The following is a 19,667-nucleotide window of genomic DNA, read 5'->3' as shown; positions in this document are numbered from 1 at the left end:
AGGGTCCCATAGAAAAATTCTACCTCTAAAAGGGGCTTTTTGAAAAGGAGAGTCCGGGGAGAAATGCAATCTGCTGTTGCTCCAATTGAGATGCGAGTAGGGGGACACCAATTCTTGGCATCATATCTGTCTAAGAGCATCTCTACACTAGCCTAAAATCCTGCATTTGAAAGGGGGCCTTCTGCTTCCATTTTAAATGCAAGATCACAATGGACTCCCATTAAACGTGCTCCCCTCCCCCCTCCTTCTCCCCCTTACCTGAGTCTCCCATATGTTTCATTGGTCTAGCTCCTCTTCTCGCCGCTTTTCCTCTTTTCACAAAGGGAAATCAAGCAGAACACAAGTGCTGTAATTTAATAGCTCAGTATCTTCGATTTTTTTAAACAATGGAATAAAGATAATTTAGTGCAGGAGACGCCCTGGAAGATCACAACGTCATCTAAAGGGCCCGCAAACTTCCTTGAGGGAGCAGTCTCAATAGCAGGATAAAAGCTCTGTGTGAAGAAGCCTTAAAGCTCTAAATGGCTTAGGGCCTGGCAATCTGAAGCCAAACAAATTGATCTACTATGCATGATTGGCTGATCTCCTTTAGTGTCAACATGTTGGGACCATGGCTATATGGGAGGGGGGATTTCAGCTTTCTCTCTTCCCATTTTTGTTCCAAAATTCCATCCCACTGCTGGGGAATTAAAAAAAGAATAAAATATTGATATTGATTCCAATGGGGAAGTTGTTTTCTTTTTATAACCCTTCCATGGAGGTGGTGGAGTTTCAGAACAAAAGCAAGGGGTGGAAGCTTAAATCCCCCCTTCCAATTCACCATGGCCCCAATCTGAATCAGGGGTGCATGCTTACACTCAAGTAAGTAAGCCAATTAGCAGAACATTTAGTATGGCCACAAGGGACTGCTTAGCTTGGTATGAACCTGCTAGGTTACTAAGATCAGCAGGAGAGGCCTTTTTGAAGACACCCTTGCTTACAAAGGCCCTTTTATTGGGCATGCAGGAAGGTCTTTCCCCTGTGTTGCTCCCAAACTCTGGAACACACCCCCTTTGGAATTGTGACTGGCCCACACTCTCTTCACATTCAAGAAGAGGGTCCAGGCACATCTTTTTAACTTGGCTTTTTAAATTGTTGTTATTGTTTTTAAGCATTTTCTTTTACATTTTACAATGTCTGTTTGTTTATGGTTGTACTTTTCTGAATTCTGGAAACTGCTTAGGTTGTTCCCAGAATGGCAGTATAGAAATGCAATGAAATAAATAAATATTCTTATTAAGAATGGCAAAGTAGTTTGTGTGCATCAAAACATCATACCATTTGCAATTCGATGAGCTGATGTTTATTTCATCATATGTCACTGACACTTTTAAAGAATGGCAAAGCAATAACAGAGGCCAAGCCTGCTAAGCCAGAAGTTTTGCTGTTTGGGTACAAGCAGGGACAGAGAGTTAACCATATGGTGAAAATAATATTTTTCTCCCTTGTGGAGAGGGAACAGCAAGGAACAGAAAAGTTGTTGCAGCCTTTGGAGCTGTAGTCCTGAAAGGCCCGTCCTTTGTATAAGTACTTTTTTTGGGTTTCACAGCAAGTAGCTGGAGAGATCAATAATTCTCTCATGAACAAAAGGATCGGTATCGGTATCACACAGGATTGCTTTTACTGGGAATTCAAAGATGCCCAAAGTGTTGTTATTTGCTGTTCTTTGTTAAAGAAGTTTGGAGTCAAGTAGGCTCCGAAGTTTTGCTTTAATTAAATGCCAGCTCAACAGTACAGTCCAAGCACAATGAAGGCATGCAGGCAATGAAGATAGTATTGAGAGTTTGTTCTTCAGCTGTGCTGATATTTCAGAAGCACTGGCTGCTGCATATAACGGCACACACAAAGGAATGTAGCAAGAGGCCAATTAAAACAATTCTTCTAGTTCTTTGGGAGTTCTTATCTGTTGCACTCATTGCCAGATGGGATGTGTGCTAGCTCTGTAGATGTATGGAAATGACTACAGAATGGGAACAATTATAACTGGAAGTTAGAAAGCACACAAATAGCCGTGCTTAGGGTGGCTAGAGTTCTACAATATAGTTGTTGTTTTCTTCTTTTCACCAATTCTTCAATCAGAATCAAAATCTTCAAATTATGAACATGTATTCAATGTTTCAAAAACTAATTCCAAATGCAAACCCTCAATTTGGGGGAAATTATGTCTTGGCAGGCCAAAAGAAAAAGAAGTGGAGGTGATGCATAAGAAGAAAATCTGTTGTGCTGGTGGTTTTCATTCTGCTGGTGGATGGCTGGTGTTAGATCCAAGTAGAGCTGTGAAGGCCTGGAAAAAAGCATGAAAGGGGGTGAGGGAAAACACTTCCTTAAGAAAACGGTGTGTGTCCCCAGGACTTCCCTGGAATATTTTGGAAAATTTGGGAAAGAACAGCCCCCCCCCATGTTTTTTTCTTTCCCCCTCAATTTTTTCCCAAGCCTTCACATCTCTAGATCCAGCCTTCACTGATCATCTGGCAGGTTCACCTTGTCTGGGTGCCGTCTGAGGTTTATGACAAATAAACCCAACTTCCCTTACTGAACAATTCAGGTATTGTTGCAGTCAGCCAGTACATACCTCAGTTAAATCCCATTGCCCAAGCACAATAAAATATAATAATAATAGATTAAATTGAAAACTCATATTATTTTTGCAATGCACTAGAGCAGCAAGCAACTATGGTAGGAGGAGGGGTAACCATTAAGAAAAAACTTCTGCAGCATGGACAATTGCAAACTGAATCCTTGCCAACTTTCTAAAACAGTCAGCTGCATTAAAATATTCATGTCCTAAGAGCATTGCTTGACTGAGGGGCTAGTAGTAAGTGCTGGAAGTAAGAAGGCCCTTTGGTTTCATTGGCCTTTCATTCATCTTACTTAAATGCAGTGCAGGCCAGTGGCTCCAATTTCAGTGGGGATGTGAATCCATTCTGGGTTTCAGTCAGAACCAGCCAGAACTCTAAAGGAGCTATCCAAGGTGCTGAAGCCTATCCCCAGAATAGGTACAGAACTTTGGATAGCTCCTTTAGAGTTCTGGCTGGTTCTGATTGAAACACAGAAAGAATTCACAGCCCCACCAAAATTGGAACCACTGGCCTCCACTGCTTAGATATACTTGTCTCTCACTGGCTGAGTTCAGATGACATGCTAACTCATTGCGTTCGGGAGCAACCCACAATGGGTTAGCGTGTTGTGTGGGGGATGTTTTTCCCTCCAACAACTGGTAACTTACCCACCCTCAGTACCCATGCTCTGCAGAGTGGGTACAGGGTCCCGAGGTGACGTACCGTGTCGTCTGTCAGCCGCTCCATGGATAAATCACAGCAACCATAGAGACAGCTGCCTAGAGTGTCCAGAAGCTCTGGTGATACTCTAACCCATCTGGCTGAATTCTATGGTCATGGTTGTGTAGCAACGGCTGTAATGGCTGGCACAAACCTGTTCCCACCATAGTGGCCACTGGAATACACGGCTGCAGCGGCAGGAGGACAACAAGGGAACCACGGAGCGGGGATGGGTAAGGGAATCATGCTGCCTTGAGTGGTCCTGTGGTCGTGTGGGGGGTGGGGTGCACATGTCATGGTTTCCCTACCCCTCTCTGCAGCCAGCTTCCACTACCCACCCTCCCCCATGATTGTGTGAACAGGCCCACTCTCTTCCAGGTTAAGAATATTGGAAAAGACCCAGCTTGGAATTGTGCATACTGCATTTAAAATATTTTTTTTTAGGGAGCATTCCAGGGGTCATAGGATTGTTAACAACCCCCCCCACACACCATGAGGTCTTAGTCAAAGCTCCAGCCTCAGTGGGTTCCCCCCCCACCAACATCAGAGGCCTTCTCCTAGCTCCCCCTATGAATCCAGAACTCTGACCATGGGGGGTGGGGGATGGTCATATCACGGTTATCCCAGTGGGCAGGGAGGGAGAGCAGGAGGATCCAATGGATCCTAAGCCTTCTCAGTCTCCAATCACACCCCTAACCCAGGAAGACATTTAGAGTTGGTCCTCCCACTGCCAGCAATGCGAGGGGCTGGTTTTTCCTGTATCCATGGTCAGAAGAAAAATACAGGAAGCCCCACCATCCACCACACTTCCACCTGTCAGCTCTTCAAAGGAGAAGAAAATTTAGGAGAAGTTCTCATGGGCTGGGTTTGGGGTACTTATGCTTACTTATGGGATGGCCAAGGAGCATGTGCCCTGTCTTTCATTGTACAATCACCTCTTCCGCAACTTGCAGAAAAGCTTTTCCGAATCAGGAAGTGTGCAGACAGCCTGAGAGGCTGCAGAGCAATGGAGAGATGTATAATAGAAACAAAACACATACACAGCCACCTCACAGTGATTAAGGTCAAAACCACTACCCAAATCAATTCAGAATAAGCTATAAAACAACCTGGGAATGAGGCAGAAACATGTACATCTCTTTAATGAGGGAAGAAGACTCTCAGGAAATTGGAGGACAGATTTTGGCACAGCACTGGCTCCACCTCTACCCTGGAGCTGGATACAACACTGCCCCCTTCGAACCTGCATTGTGGAGGATGCAAAAGTTTCCACTTGTAATGGCAGTGCCAAAAAAAAAAACACCGTTAGGAAAAAAGAAAGAAGTTGTGCTTAGGGATGGCAGAGAATTCTGCCACGGATTCCAGTGAGGCCGGATTCTAAAGAATCCAGCCCCCTGGAATCCGTGGCAGAACGGCACCCTGCCCCCCCGCGGAATCCCCTCGGGATGGAACTTGCCAGGGGCGGAGGCGGTGGTTCCGGCGGTGGCAGCAGCTCCAGCGGCTCCAGCGGCTGGTCTCCTGGCCAGCTGCAGCCAGGCTGCTGCGGCTGCCATTGGCGTCCTTGCAGCTGTGATAGGCTACGTAAGTATTTACGTAGCCTATTATTAATATTATTTATTGCATTTATACCCCACCTTTTTTCCGTTGCAAGGAACCCAAGGCGGCTTACATTATCCTCCTCCTCTCCATTTTATCCTCACAACAACAACCCTGTGAGGTGGGTTGGGCTGAGAGTCTGTGACTGGCCCAAAGTCACCCAGTGAGCTTCCATGGCCGAGTGGGGACTAGAACCCGGATCTCGCAGCTCCTAGTCCAACACTCTTGCCACTACACCACACTGGCGTACATCACACCACATCACAGCTAACCCCCCCCCCCAAAAAAAACCCAGCATACGCAAATGGCGGCGGCTACTGCGGCCACCATTTGCATTCCCCATTTTTCGCCATTCTAGCCTATGTAAATATTTACGTAGGCTATTACGGCGAAAAAAAGGGGAACGCAAATAGCGTAGTGGGCGCTATTTGCGTTCCCCTTTTTTTCGCCGTAATAGCCTACATAAATATTTAAAATAGGGAACGCAAATGGTGGCCGCCGTAGCCGCCGCCATTTGCATACGCTGGTTTTGGGGGGGGGTAGCCGTGATAGGCTATGTAAATACTTACGTAGCCTACACAGCTGCTTGGCTGGATGCAAATGGCGGCCGCTACGGGAGCCACCATTTGCGTCTGCAGCAGCCCATCCGGCCCTGGCTGGCTGCTCCGCAGAGCCGCTGCGGAGTGGAGCTGGCCAGGCAGGATTCCGGGGGGGAGGACTGGATCGCCTCTCACCCCGTCAAGGATTCCGGGGGGAGGGACAGAGTGCCTCCCCCCGCAAATCACTCCCCCCACCACAAATCACATCCACGAACAGGTAAGTCACTTTCGTTCATCCCTAGCTGTGCTACAACCCCTGCCAATGGTGAGCCTGAGCTATGAGAATCTGCTGGAGAATTTCCCCTCCCCCTGGAGAAATTCAGTGAAATTGTGCTCCAAATTCCTCTGCCCACAAATAGGGTGGAGAATTTTGAGAGGCCATTTGCACACCACTCTAGTCAACACTGACTGGCAACAGCTCACCCAGCCATGCCAGGAGATGCCAGGGATTGAACCTGGAACCTTCTAGCCTTCAAAGCAGGTGCTCTACCACTGAACTATGGTCTCTCTTGTACTAGGTGCAGTGTGTTGAAACTCTAAGGATGTAATCCTGTGCGAGTTTAGGCAGAAAAAAGTCCTACAACTCCCAGCATTCCCCAGCCAGCATGGCTGCCAAGGGAATGATGGGAGCTGTAGGACTTCTTTTCTGTCTAAAAATCTATAGGATTGAGCCCCAAAGGGTTAATGTTTTTCTTAGTAAAGATCTAGAGAACCAGCTGAAAGCTATGTGATGCTTTTGGTTAGTGGAAGTTAGGAGCGGAGGCTGGTGGCTCCAGTTTCAGTGGGGTGAAAATTCCATTCTGGGTTTTAGTTACAACCAGCCAGAAGTCTAAAGGAGTTATCCAAAGTGCTGGACCCATTTTGGAGATAGAGCACAGTACCTTGGATAGCTCCTTTAGACTTCTGGCTTGTTGTAACTAAAAACCAAAATGGAACCTCCGCCCCACCAAAACTGGAGCCACCAGCCTCCCCTGAGCCTTCTTTCTCAGTCAGTTGTATCAGCAGAAAATTGTGCTCTGTTTTTTGTTTGCGTTAGACCATCACCATGCTTTTAATATCCACTGCTAAGAGCACAGAGAAGATAAAAGGATATAAAGAAAAGGGGCAGTCTGCTATTCAAAACCTAAGCATATAATAAATTCTGTAGGGGGCAGAATGGGAGATGAGCTACACAAAGACAATTGGCTTTCACTTTTTTAATTTAACAAATTCATTCACAAATGAGAACTATTTAATCACAACTCTCCTAATGGGAATAACTGGATGAATGAGAAATGTGAAATGCTGCTACCTGCCCTGTGACTTTGGCAATCCTATAAATGAAACAATTCACAGAATCATAGAGTTGGAAGAGGCCATTTAGGCCATTGAATCCAACCCTCTGCTCAGTGCAGGAATCCAGTTTAAAGCATCCCTGACAGATGGCTGTCCAGTCTCTGCTTGAATACCTCCAGCGACAGAGAGCCCACCACCTCCCTAGGCAGTTGGTCCCATTGTCTGTCTGACTATTAGGAAGTTTTTCCTGATGTTCAACCGAAATCTACCTTCCTGTACCTTAAGACCATTATTTCATGTCCTACGGTCTTGGATGATAGAGAACAGGTTGCAGCCCTCTTCTGTGTGACAACCCTTGAAAAGTGTTATCATATCTCCCCTCAGTCTTCTGTTCTCAAGGCGAAACTTACCCAGTTCCTTCAATCTTTCCTCATAGGGCTTAGTATCTAGTCCCCTAATCATCTCTGTTGCCCTTTGGAATAGCTAAAGAAAAAATTGGGCTATTTAGGGTCACCCTTTCTGGGAGAGGAGCAATGAAAGATACATTTACTGTTGTTTCAATTGCAAAATAGATGGGGGACACAGTTAATTTGCAGTACTTGCACAAGCTGGATTTCAAGAGAGAATGGTGTGGATGAGCTCATAGGATATACCAGCTTCAGGGGAGGGATTTTTCTCTAAGCAGCAGAAGAGGAAAGGGTTAATTTCCCATCCTCACCTGCTAGGATCCTGATAATGATCAGCTCCCCCCCCCCCCATGCTATCTGTATTTTTTACAAACCTGTATGTTAAATGCAAAGACACACTGGGTTGTACACTGTCTTGATATCTTTTTAGCAGATAAGGTGGTATATAAATTTTAATAATAAAACAATCATAAATTGCATCTAATGTTAGTCAAACATAAGTCCCATTCATATCAACAGATCTACTCTGACTAATATTCGACGCAACCCATCAAGTCTAGTTTGGCTCCAGGCATCTGGAGCCCAATTCAGTGGGAGAGCTTATGTTGCAGACCTGAAAGCAGCAGCTTGTGCTGTTGCTACATAAGTGCAATTCTTTTTCTGGCAAGTGGAAAGCAGCATCAGCCAGTGCATCCCTTTTAGTTTAACAAGCCATCCTGTCAGATAACAACGTATTGGAACTTTTGCACAATAGAAGCCAAAGAAAGCTGGGTGGCGGGGGTGGAGGAGGGATGGGCAAGAGATATGGAATGGAGAAGCAGGAGATAAAGGAACCAGTTTGCCTAGTGTTACAAAAGAGACACTGCTGTTTTCAAGAAATTACAAAAGCTAGGTGTTGCCCCTTTCACCTCTCCAAACTACAGTAAAAAGTAAAGTACATGGGGCAGGCAGAAGGTAAATAGATCTCCAGATGTTTTGGACTTTAACTCCAGGAAGCTACTGCCAGCATAGCAAATGGTCAGGAATGCTGGGAGTTGAAGTCTAAAACATCTGGAGATCTACTTACTGCCCACCCCTGAAGTACAAAGGTGAAGAAACTGAGGTAAAACTGAAATAAAAATTTAACTATGTTCTGTTTCAATGACTGAAGGACTGAATGGGTTAACAGCGGAAAAAAATGGTGCCTTTTACTTGAGGCTTGTGCTGAGGAGAGTTATACTGTAAATATGGTGTGCTGGTGGATTGGCAGTTATTGTTACCACTGAGAGGGAAATGAGGTCAAGTTTCTGCCTCTCTATATGGGAAGGTAGGATCAAAATTGGTACCATCTGATTGGAGATGACTGAACATTCTAAAGATGCCCATTGGTTCTAAGTTTAAACACAGAGGTGGTGTTGGTGTAATGGAATGTTGGCTACATCAAAGGTGATTGGCTGGAGGGTTCTGACTGGACTGAATATAAGGAGCTGTTGAGAGGCATCTGGGGCAGTCTGTCAGGAGAGTTTTGCCTAAGGAAGACTCATCAGGAGGTGCCTTTGTGAGAGGCTGGGGAGTCTGTGGAAGACATCAGCCAGGAAGAGGAACAGCCGCAAAACCGGGAAGCCAAACTGAGAGCATGTGAGGCTGAAGCTGGTCTGCAAGTGAGGAGTGGGAAACTCCTGGAGCAGCTTTAGGCAGAAAGAGCTGAAGCCTGAGTGTCAGCTGGTGGATGAAGGCAGATCAGCTGCAGGACCAAACTGAAAATCTTCACTAAATCTTCACCAAGGTTGGCCGTAGAATCCCTGTCCAAATGTCTGGAGACAGTGAGTGGCTGGATGGGGAGGAATAAGCTGAAACTGAACCCTGACAAGACCGAGGTACTTTTGGTGGGAGACAAGAGGAGGTTGGGAGATGTTGACCTGGTGCTGAATGGGGTACGGCTACCCTTGAAAGACCAGGTCTGCAGCCTGGGGGTCATTTTGGACTCCCAGCTGTCCATGGAGGCTCAGGCATCAGATGTGAGCCGGACAGTGTTGTACCAACTCCATCTGATAAGGCAGCTGCACCCCTACCTTCCTGACCATCTGCTCCCATCGGTAGTACATGCCCAGGTCTCCTCTTGTCTAGACTACTGTAATGCGCTCTACGTGGAGTTACCCTTGAAGTCGGTTTGGAAGTTGCAGCTGGTACAGAATGCAGCAGCTCGCCTGATTAAAGGCAGCCACTGGCATGATCACATCACTCTGGTGCTGAAGGCATTGCACTGGTTACCAGTTGTTTTCCAGGCCAAATTCAAGGTGTTGGTTTTGACCTTTAAAGACCTATATGGTTCCGGCCCAGCATATCTTAAGGAGTACCTCCAGCAACACCAGACAGGCTGCTTAACAAGATCAGCCTCGGATGGCCTTCTCTCTGTCCCATCAGCCAGGACAGCTAGGCTGGTGAGGATGAGGGAGAGGGTCTTCTCTGTGATGGCCCCCACTCTGTGGAACTCTCTCCCTAGGGAACTCCGCCATGCCCCCTCTTTAATGAGCTTCTGCCATGCATTAAAAACATGGTTGTTCAGGCAGGCATTTGGGGTGGGTTAGGGTATTTTTAGAAATATGATGTTTTAAAGTAGAATTGTATTGTTTTAAAATTGTATTGCTGTACATTGCCCAGAGTGGCTGGATGACCAGCCAGATGGGCGATTAAGAAATTCAATAAAATAAATAAATACATACATACATACATACAAAAACTTCAGAGGAAGCCTGGTGAACACACTTAAAGGTTCCAGGTGAAAGTCAAACCCTGCCAAAGAGAAGACTGTCTATCCAGGTCAGTGAGTTAACTGGGGTGAAGCTTGATAGGGGAATTGGCTTGTTTAGTGAAGGTTAGGTACTGGGCTTTTAACACATGATTGGTGGTAAAAATAACTATACAGAAAGCCTGTTTTAAAGTAGTAACAGCAATCTTAATTAAGAAGCTTTCTTGTTTTTGTTGTTGTTGTTCAGTCGTTCAGTCGTGTCCGACTCTTCGTGACCCCATGGACCATAGCACGCCAGGCCTTCCTGTCCTGCGCTCTCTCCCGGAGCGTGCTCAAGTTCATATTCATTGCATCCGTGATGCTATCTAGCCATCTCATCCTCTGCCGTCCCCTTCTCCTTTTGCCTTCAGTCTTTCCCAGCATCAGGGTCTTTTCCAGGGAGTTTTCTCTTCGCATTAGGTGGCCAAAATATTGGAGCTTCAGCTTCATTATCTGTCCTTCCAATGAGCACTCAGGGTTGATTTCCTTTAGGATGGACTTATTGGACCTCCTTGCAGTCCAGGGGACTCATAAGAGTCTTCTCCAGCACCACAGTTCGAAAGCATCAATTCTTCGGCGCTCAGCCTTCCTTATAGTCCAGCTCTCACAGCCATACATTACTACTGGGAAAACCATAGCTTTGATTAGACGGACCTTTGTCGGCAAGGTGATGTCTCTGCTTCTTACTATGCTGTCTAGGTTGGCCATAGCTTTCCTCCCAAGGAGCAAGCGTCTTTTAATTTCATGGCTACAGTCACCGTCTGCGGTGATCTTGGAGCCCAAGAAAGTAAAATCTGTCACTGCTTCCATTTCTTCCCCTTCTATATGCCAGGAAGTGATAGGGCCAGATGACATGATCTTAGTTTTTTTAATGTTGAGTTTCAGACCAGCTTTTGCACTCTCCTCTTTCACCCTCAACAAGAGGCTCTTGAGATCCTCTTCGCTTTCTGCCATTAGGGTGGTATCGTCTGCATATCGGAGGTTGTTGATAATTCTCCCAGCAATCTTAATTCCGACCTCTGATTCATCCGACCCGGCATTTCTCATGATGTACTCTGCATATAAGTTAAATAAGCAGGGTGACAATATGCAGCCTTGTCGTACTCCTTTCCCAATTTTGAACCAATCGGTTGTTCCATGTCTGGTTCTTACTGTTGCTTCTTGACCCTCGTACAGGTTTCTCAGGAGACAGGTAAGGTGGTCTGGTACTCCCATCACTTTCAGAATTTGCCAGTTTGTTGTGATCCACACAATCAAAGGCTTTAGCGTAGTCAATGAAGCAGAAATAGTCGTTTTTCTGGAATTCTCTTGCTTTCTCCATGATGCAGCGAATGTTGGCGATTTGATCTCTAGTTCCTCTGCCTCTTCGAAACCCAGCTTGTACTTCCGGTAGTTCTCGGTTCGCATACTGCTGAAGCCTAGCTTGTAGGATTTTGAGCATCACCTTGCTGGCATGTGAAATGAGCGCAATGGTGCGGTAGTTTGAACACTCTTTGGCGTTGCCCTTCTTTGGAATTGGAATGTAAACTGACCTTTTCCAGTCTTGTGGCCACTGTTGAGTGTTCCAGATTTGTTGGCATATTGAATGCAGCACTTTAACAGCATCATCTTTTAGGATTTTAAATAGCTCGGCTGGAATACTGTCATCTCCGCTAGCTTTGTTGTTACTAATGCTTCCTAAGGCCCACTTGACTTCACTCTCGAGGATGTCCGGCTCAAGTTCAGTGACCGCACTATCATGGTTATCAGGGACATTCAGATCTTTCCTGTATAGTTCTTCTGTGTATTCTTGCCACCTCTTCTTAATCTCATCTGCTTCTGTTAGGTCCCTGCCTTCTTTGTCCTTTATCATGCCCGTCTTTGCACAAAACGTTCCCTTGAGATCTCCAATTTTCTTGAAGAGATCTCTAGTCTTTCCCATTCTGTTGTTTTCCTCGATTTCTTTGCATTGTTCATTGAAGAAGGCCTTCTTGTCTCTCCTTGCTATTCTCTGGAACTCTGCATTCAGTTGGGTATATCTTCCCCTTTCTCCTTTGCTTTTCGCTTCCCTTCTTTCGTGAGCTACTTGTAAAGCCTCATCAGACAGCCACTTGGCTTTCTTGCATTTCTTTTTCTTTGGGACGGATTTCGTTGCTGCCTCCTGAACAATGTTACGGACCTCCGTCCATAGTTCCTCAGGCACTCTGTCTATCAGGTCTAATCCCTGAAATCTATTCCTCACCTCCACTGTATATTCATCAGGGATATGATTTAGGTCATACCTGAACGGTTTAGTGGTTTTCCCGACGTTCTTCAATTTAAGCCGAAATTTTGCAAGAAGCAGCTCATGATCTGAGCCACAGTCAGCTCCAGGTCTTGTTTTTACTGACTGTATGGAGCTTCTCCATCTTTGGCTGCAAAGGACATAATCAATCTGATTTCGATATTGACCATCTGGCGACGTCCATGTGTAGAGTCGCCTCTTGTGCTGTTGGAAAAGAGTGTTTGCTATGATCAGCATGTTCTCTTGGCAAAACTCTATTAGCTTTTGTCCTGCTTCATTTTGTACACCAAGGCCATGCCTGCCTGTTATCCCGGTGATTTCTTGACTTCCTACTTTAGCATTCCAATCCCCTATGATGAAGAGGACATCTTTTTTTGGTGTTAGTTCTAGAAGGTGTTGTAGGTCTTCATAGAACCGATCAACCTCAGCTTCTTCGGCCTCAGTGGTTGGGGCATAGACTTGAATTACTGTGATGTTGAATGGTTTGCCTTGGATTCGTACTGAGATCATTCTATCATTTTTAAGATTGTACCCCAGTACTGCTTTTCCCACCCTTTTGTTGACTATGAGTGCTACTCCATTTCTTCTAAGGGATTCTTGCCCACAATAGTAGATATGATGGTCACCTGAATTAAATTCGCCCATGCCTGTCCATTTTAGTTCGCTGATTCCCAAGATGTCGATGTTCAATCTTGCCATCTCATGTTTGACCCCCTCCAGCTTACCTTGATTCATTGATCTGACATTCCAGGTTCCTAAACAATATTGTTCTTTACAGCATCGGATTTTCTTTTCACCGCCAGACACATCCACATCTGAGTGTCCTTTCGGGTTTGGCCCAGCCGCTTCACTCTTTCTGGCGCTACTTGGAAATACCCTCTGCTCTTCCCCAGTAGCATATTGGACACCTTCCGACCTGAGGGGCTCATCTTCCGGCGTCATATCTTTTAGCCTTGTGATACGTTCCATGGGGTTTTCTTGGCAAGAATACTGGAGTGGGTTGCCATTTCCTTCTCCAGTGGACCACATTTTGTCAGAACTCTCTGCCATGACCTGTCCGTCTTGGGTGGCCCTGCACGGCATAGCTTATGGCTTCACTGAGTTACGCAAGCCCCTTCGCCACAACAAGGCAGTGATCCATGAAGGGGTTTCTTGTTTTATTTCTTCTTAAATACAATGAGCTTTTCTAGACAATGCTATTGTTAACCCACCATATTTAAATTTTGGTTTAGTCACAGAATTGAGATCCAATTTCTACACAAAGAGCTTTTCCTTTGTTGCTACATAACCTCTAGGTGGTACTGTGGTATAGTGAAATAATGCAGTTGTGGGGACTTGCAACACAAGTCCCTTGTGGGGACTTGCACTTTGTTTCAGGATGAAAACAATCCTGCATCTCCCCCCCCCCTCCAAGAAAGTAGTCTTAAAACACAAGTGAAACTGGAGGGTCATGATGTCATCTGAAGCACCCATAAACAACACTCACTGAGGAATGATGAGTGCACAATAAAACCCTCATGTAGAAAAAGTCCCAATTTCGAAAGGAGTACGACAAGGCTGTATATTGTTGCCCTGCTTATTTAATTTATATGCAGAGTACATCATGAGAAACGCTGGGTTGGATGAATCACAGGTCGGAATTAAGATTGCCGGGAGAATTATCAACAACCTCAGATACGCAGACGATACCACCCTAATGGCAGAAAGCGAAGAGGATCTAAAGAGCCTCTTGTTGAGGATGAAAGTGGAGAGTGCAAAAGCTGATTTGAAACTCAACATTCAGAAAACTAAGATCATGGCAATTGGCCCCATCACTTCCTGGCATATAGAAGGGGAAGAAATGGAAGCAATGACAGATTTTATTTTCTTGGGCTCTGAGATCACCACAGATGGTGACTGTAGCCATGACATTAAAAGACTCTTGCTCCTTGGGAGGAAAGCTATGGCAAACCTAGACAGCATAGTCAGATGCAGAGACATCACCTTGCCGACAAAGGGTCGTATAATCAAAGCTATGGTTTTCCCAGTAGTAACGTATGGCTGTGAGAGCTGGACTGTAAGGAAGGCTGAGCGCCGAAGAATTGATGCTTTTGAACTGTGGTGCTGGAGAAGACTCTTACGAGTCCCCTGGACTGCAAGGAGGTCCAATCAGTCCATCCTAAAGGAAATCAACCCTGACTGCTCATTGGAAGGACAGATACTGAAGCTGAAGCTCAAATATTTTGGCCACCTAATGCGAAGAGAAAAATCACTGGAAATGACCCTGATGCTGGGAAAGACTGAAGGCAAAAGGAGAAGGGGACAGCAGAGGATGAGATGGCTAGATAGCATCACCGATGCAATGAATATGAACTTGAGCACACTCCGGGAGAGAGCGGAGGACAGGAAGGCCTGGCGTGCTATGGTCCATGGGGTCACGAAGAGTTGGACATGACTTAACGACTGAACAACAACAACCCCTGATCTGTTCTGTCTCTTGACTAATGACCTTAGGGAAAAAGGCATATATTAAACAAAGGGGTATAGTTTAATCGTGGCAGCAGAAATGAAGGGAGGGATTACCCAATGGTGAAGGTTGATCCTCCACATTTGGTGTTAGCAGTGAGGTTGCTCTAGAGTAGAGTTTCCTACCCTAAGACCAAGTTCTCTACAACAACATCCAAAATAAGAACATAAGAAGAGCCATGCTGGATCAGACCAAGGGTCCATCTTGTCCAGCATTCTGTTCACACAGTGGCCAACCAGCTGCCAACCAGGAACCCACAAGCAGGACAGGAGCGCAACAGCACCCTCCCACCCATGTTCCCCAGCAACTAGTGTACATAGGCTCACTGCCTCTGGCACTGGAGGAACCAAATAGCCATCAGGAGTAGTAGCCATTGATAGCCTTTTTCTCCAGGAATTTGTCCAACCCCCTTTTAAAGCCATCTAAATTGGTGGCTATCACTACATCCTGTGGTAGCAAATTCCATAGTTTAACCATGTGCTGTGTGAAGAAGTACTTCCTTTTATCTGTCCTGAATCTCTCAGCAATCAGATTAATGGGATGACCCCAGGCTCTAGTTTTTTGAGAGAGGGAGAAAAATGTCTCCCTATCCACATTCTCCATACCATGCATAATTCTGAACACCTCTGTCATATCTCCCCTTACCCTCCTTTTTTCCCCAAGCTAAACAGTCCCAGCTGTTGTAACCTCATAGGGGAGATGTTCCAGCCCCTTGATCATTTTAGTTGCCCTTTTCTGCACTTTTTCCAGCTCTACAGTATCTTTTTTTAGGTATTTTTTTTTTTAGGTACCAGAACTGTACACAGTATTCTAAGTGCAGTCACACTATAGACTTGTATATAAGCAGTATGATCTTGGCAGCTTTATTCTCAGTTCCTTTTCTAACTATGCCTAACATGGAGTTTGCCTTTTTTTTTTTTTTACAGCAGCTGCACACTGGGTTGACATTTTCATCAAGCGCTCCACCACAACCCAAGATCTGTTTCTTGGTTGGTCACCGCTAGCTCAGATCCCATCAGGTTATACTTGAAGTTGGGATTTTTTGCCCCAATGTGCATCACTTTACACTTGCTTCCATTGAACCACATTTGCCATTTAGATGCCCATTCTCCCAGTTTGAAGAGATCCTTTTGGAGCGCTTCACAATCCCTTTTTGTTTTAACCATGCTAAATAATTTGGTGTCATCAGCAAACTTGGCCACTTCACTCCTCACTCCTAATTCCAGATCATTTATGAACAGGTTGAAAAGCATTGGTCCTAATACAGATCCCTGTGGAACCCCACTATTTCCTTCCCTCCATTGGGAGAATTTACCGTTTGTTCCTACTCTCTGCTTTCTGTTCTTATACAGTTACTGATCCATAAGAGGGCCCGTCCTCTTATTCCATGACTGCTAAGTTTGCTCAGGAGTCTTTGGTGAGGGACTTTGTCAAAAGCCTTTCAGAAGTCCAAGTAAATGATGTCTACCAGATCACCTCTGTCTACATGTTTATTGACACTCTCAAAGAACTCTAAAAGGTTAGTGAGACAGGATTTACCTTTGCAGAAACCATGTTGATTCTTTTTCAACAGGGCTTGTCCTTCTATATGCTTGCTAATTTTACCTTTAATAATGCCTTCAACCAATTTACCTGGAACAGATGTTAAGCTAAGTGGCCTGTAATTTCCTGGATCCCTCTGGATTCCTTTTTGAAAATTGGTGTTACGTTGGCCATCTTCCAGTCCTCTGGTGTAGAGGCTGACGTTAGAGACATGTTGCATATTATGGTTGGAAGATCAGCAATTTCATATTTGAGTACTTTGAGAATTCTGTGATGGATACCATCTAGGCCTGGTGATTTATTTGCTTTCAGTTTATCAGTAAGCTTGAGAACTTCATATTTTGTCAGCACTATTTGCCTCAGTTCCTCAGACTTCCTTCCTGAAAACATCAGTTCAGGCACAGGTATCTGTCCTATATCTTCTGCAGTGAAGACGGATGAAAAGAATTCATTCAGCTTCTCTGCAATCTCCTTGTCCTCTTTCAGTACTCCTTTAACTCCATTGTCATCCAATGGTCCAAGTGCCTCCCTAGCTGGTTTTCTGCTTCTGATATATTTAAAGAATTCTTTATTGTTGGCCTTGATATTGTTAGCGATAAGCTCTTCAAAATGCTTTTTTGCATCACTCATTGCCTGCTTGCATAACATTTGTGCAAACGTGTGCTCCCATTTGTTTTCCTCACTTGGGCAAGACTTCCATTTTCTGAAGGAAGCTCTCTTTTCTCTAATAGCTCCCTTGGTACTGCTTGTTAACCATGCTGGTGACCTCTTAGACTGGGTGCTACGTTTCCTAACCTGTGGTATACATTTTAGCTGGGCTTCTGTTATTGTGGTTTTGTATAACCTCTAAGCATTTTGAAGGGATTTAATCTTCTTGTCTCCCCCTTTTAACTTCCTTTTCACCAGTCCCTTCATTTTAGATAAGTTTCCTCTTTTGAAGTCAAATGTGATGTGTTGGACTTCCTGGGCAATTTTCCACTTAAATATATATTAAATCTGATAGCACTGTGGTCTCTGTTTCCAATTGGTTCAACAACATTTACATCTTGTACTAGGCCCTGGGCGACACCACTTAGGATTAAATCCAAGGTCGCCTCCCCTCTGGTCAGTTCCATGACCAACTGTTCTAGGGTACAATCATTCAGGGCATCAAGAAATGTAACCTCTTTGTTGTGACTGGAACATGCATTTATCCAGTCAATGAAGGGTAATTGAAGTTGCCCATTATTACAATACTTCCTCATTTAGAGGCCTCCCTGATTTTGTTTTCCATCTCAAGGTCACCCTGAGCATTCTGGTCTGGGGGACGATAGCACGTTCCTAGTACTAAATTAGTTTTGGAGCCTGGTATTCTCACCCACAGTGCTTCTTTGGAAGAACCTACCCCTTTTAGGTGTTCTGATCTGCTCAACACTATGCCCTCTTTGACGTACAGGACAGCACCCCCCCCCCACTACACCCTTCTCTGACCTTCCTGTAGAGTTCATATCCAGAGGTGACCATATCCCACTGTTTCTGTAATGCCCACTATATCCAGATTCTCCTTGAAAACCCAGCACTCCAACTCCAATTTTGGCTCAGAGGCACCCAGCATTTTCAGAGAAACACCTATACACGGTGTTCCTCCCCAGATGCTTCTGGAGTGTGCATCTTTTGCTATGGCACTTTGGCCTCTTTGATTGGCTATGATTCTCTCCCATGTACTCCTGGCTTATTTCCTCCCCTTCTACATTTGGGCAAATACATTTTCATCTTCATCCCCTTGGGATGATTTAACCAGAACTGGATGCTTCCCAGCTCTTGTCAGTTTCCACCCAGGGTTTAGTTTAAAAGCTGCTGTGCCACCCTTTTTATGTTTACACAGAAACTTCCTTAAAAGTCTGACATTGTATAAATATCTGTGAACCATTTTGACCATTCTCATCCATATTTAATAACCATAATACTGAAGGGGTGAAATCCAGCAGTGCCTGTACATCAATTGAACAGATGCTGTTAGCAAAATGGATTCTGCCTCCCTCTGCCCCCCCCCCCCATCTGCCCTGGAGTTCTTCAGCACTGGTTAAGAAGGAGAAGTCCCCCTGAGTGAACAGAAGTCCACTCATGTGATATTGAATAGACCTCAAAGCTAACCACATGCACACACACTTTTACCCTTTCTGTTTATAACCTGAAAGCAATATAAAACAATGAAAACACCTCTCTGAACTTCAGGTTAGCCAAATCGTTTGATTGATACACAGATCAACTGTATCATTGGGCTTCAATAGGCATTTTTCCTATTGCATTTCCTACCTTTAATATTCAATAATATGAATTTACACACTAATTCACCAAGTGGTGAGAACTCCAGGATTGCAAACATTTAGCCAGGGTTTTGGTTTCCTCTGAATAAGGTCACTGGAGGCTTATGGTGTTTTGTAATATTTGCATTTATTTGCAGATATGCAGGTTGAGCATAAATGGAGATTTCACAGCTTAAACCCACTCCAGTAGACACTGTTCCCTGATCAGATTGGGGGTGGGGGCTTGCATCCTAAAGATGCTTCCAGAGCTGAGCTCCATTTTTTTTCTGTGACCCTGCATCTTGTCCATGTCTACCCCTACTCAACTTAACTCAAGCAGTTTCTATTGTTTTCCCCACAGACTCATTCCATTCCTTAGGAGTGGGGAGAATCTAGTGGAGTCAACTTCACTCACTCAAAGTAGCAGCTGACAACTATTCAGTGAACTCAGGGACATGACTGGGCAAGAGTCACTGGGTTAGAGGAATCCCTTGAAATGTCATTTAGACCAGGTCCAGATCTATAACAATACTTTTAAATGAATAAAGCCTCTCTACCACAAGCTTTTGTGATGGCCTATATGTAGGTTTAGAAAAACACACCCGACTGGGCAAAATAAATAAAGAACAGAGACAGAAGTATCTGTTTGCCAAGATTGCCCTGAAGGGGGACTGCATTCTTGTATGTTTCCTCTAAAGCAAGCCTGCACAACTTTGGGCCTACCAAGCCAAATGCAGCCGATCAGAGTGTATGGTGGCCCACAAACTGGGGAGGGTCAGGTTTCTGCTGCTTACTTAGGACCACAAAAATGGGCTTGCCAAGCACCCAGCAGGCTACAATACATAGTAGCAGGCTGAGTTCAGGTTGGTGGATCACAAGTTGTACTCACCTGCTCCAAAGTATCTGGTCCTGGCCCTTTCGAGAGACCACGTGTTAGATGGGCCACCAGTTTAACCCACCAATCCTGGTCCTGCAATTACTTTGTAAATGAAATGAGAATCTGGTTTTGTTCACATGAACCCATATTCAACCTAAAATGTAAGAGGCGCTAGGTAAAAGTTACTGGCTTTCATGCCTGCACAAGTAAGATAAGTTGTATGCAGCCTTTTT

General features: G+C 44.9%; 1 protein-coding gene across 3 annotated transcripts in view; it reads left to right on the top strand.

The window, feature by feature from the left end:
• Positions 1 to 3,412: 3,412 nt before the first annotated feature.
• LOC146357333 (uncharacterized) overlaps positions 3,413 to 19,667 on the top strand; it is a 91,394-nt gene continuing 75,139 nt past the window's right edge. Inside the window, exons 1-2 of one of the 3 annotated variants that reach the window (XR_014789345.1) lie at positions 3,413 to 3,550; positions 16,083 to 16,249. The gene's annotated coding sequence lies outside the window, so the exon portion shown is untranslated. The remainder of the gene's footprint in view (positions 3,551 to 16,082; positions 16,250 to 19,667) is intronic. The other 2 variants (XM_084845321.1, XM_084845329.1) reach the window with 2 other exon arrangements.

Source organism: Heloderma suspectum, chromosome 1, assembly GCF_057233095.1.
Source record: "Heloderma suspectum isolate Gila_16-S chromosome 1, 16-S_ref, whole genome shotgun sequence".
NCBI classification, from domain to species: domain Eukaryota; kingdom Metazoa; phylum Chordata; class Lepidosauria; order Squamata; family Helodermatidae; genus Heloderma; species Heloderma suspectum.
Note: the sequence above shows the minus strand (reverse complement) of the source record. Positions and strands in the feature narration are given on the sequence as shown.